Consider the following 1,745-nt stretch of genomic DNA (forward strand, 5'->3'; position numbering starts at 1 on the left):
TGTGTGTGTGTGTGTATGTGTGTGTGTGTGTGTGTGTGTGTATGTTTGTGTGTGTGTGTGTGTGCGTGTGTGTGTGCGTGTGTGCGTGTGTGTGTGTGTGCGTGCGTGCGTGCGCGTGCGTGCGTGCGTATGCGTGTGTGCGCGTTCTTCCGCCCCGTCTGTCCGTCTCTCTGCCTCGCCGTCCTTGCCGCAATTGGCCATCTCCCGTGGATTTCTCATCACTTTCCAGTTCTCAAGACGCAAACATTGGGAGCAAGCTGTGATTCACCTGACAGCTGGGGGGCTAAGGCTAGCAAAATCCACATCTGCACGTTTACCGATACAGCTGTCGCCCAAAGAGCCGAAATAACAGACGTCATGAAGTTGTTTAGAGTGTGCCGGTAAACCGATATCCGGAACAGTTTCGTGGCGAAGCCTAATTGGTTGAGATAGACTTTACAAGTTACTTACAAGAACGTAATTTATCCGAACTCGGTTTTCACGAAATATTAATTGATTTACTGTAAATATGAAGTGGTTGCAAATGAATGCGTTATAATTATGCGAGTTGAATTGAACGACAATTGCTGTACTCGCGTTTGAAACAGCTAGGATTTTAAAAGGCAAGGTCGGCTCTCTATTTGAAATACAAAAATTTCGTTGTGGCTAGTGTGGACTGTGGATCTATATTTGCATGTGGTGATACGACTGGGAAATGAGCACATTGTACAGCGCGAGTACCCGTTTACACCATTTAAAAAAAACTGTCTCACCACATACTTCACCCCGCACTCATAGGAGGAGCCGGCGCAAGCAGATTCATCATTCTCCGTACATTATAGAAGAACTGCAATAGAATAAGTCGCGCATTGCTTCATTACTAAATCAGGGGCCCGTTGTCAAAAACATCGTAAAGTTAATACTAATGTTAATGTTAAGATTAATGTTAAGACTACTTTTGTGTCTGACAACGGGCCCCAGAATTACAAGTCTCTAGGATGATCGCGGGATTATTGCGAATTACATCGGATCTGCAAAACGTATAGAATTTCACTTACGGTAAAGCGGCCGCACATTCCGCTACTGATACACTCACTGCCCGTCTGTTTTTTACTAATACCTATAGATATCAGTTTCTTACCTTTCTTCCACGTAGAAATAGTGGCACTTGTGTCGCTCGTATGAGCAACACGTGATCAATCTAAACACAGGCTCAATACAGCTCATCCACAACCGTCACTGTCACATTAACTTGATGTGCACATCACTGTCTTTCTTAATCTAACAGTTATACTCTCTCTCTCTCTCTCTCTTTCTCTTTCTCTCTCTCTCTCTCTGGTATTGTCTACCCTCTGTCTGTTTGTCTCTCCCCCCTCTTTCTCTCTCTATATATATATATATATATCAAGAGTACATAACAGAGATACATTATTATGTTAATCTCTATTATGTACTCTTGATATATATTGTCTACATCTTGATCTTGATGCTTCTTCTTGCGTCTGTTATACGACCTCGGTGTCATGGTTACACTATCTACATCTATATACGTGACGCACTTTTACCATCGGCACATCTAATTCGAACTTGGCCGGAATGATTTGTATATATTGTATATATTATATATATATATATAACGTATATAATATACGTTATAATATGGAATATATATAGATGCGTATATATACATTACACATAATATGTATATGTAATATACAATATATATTATATATATATATATATATATATATATATATATATATATA

The sequence above is a fragment of the Priapulus caudatus genome, unplaced genomic scaffold (genome assembly GCF_000485595.1).
Source record: "Priapulus caudatus unplaced genomic scaffold, Priapulus_caudatus-5.0.1 Scaffold596, whole genome shotgun sequence".
In the NCBI taxonomy this organism is placed as follows: Eukaryota; Metazoa; Priapulida; class Priapulimorpha; order Priapulimorphida; family Priapulidae; genus Priapulus; species Priapulus caudatus.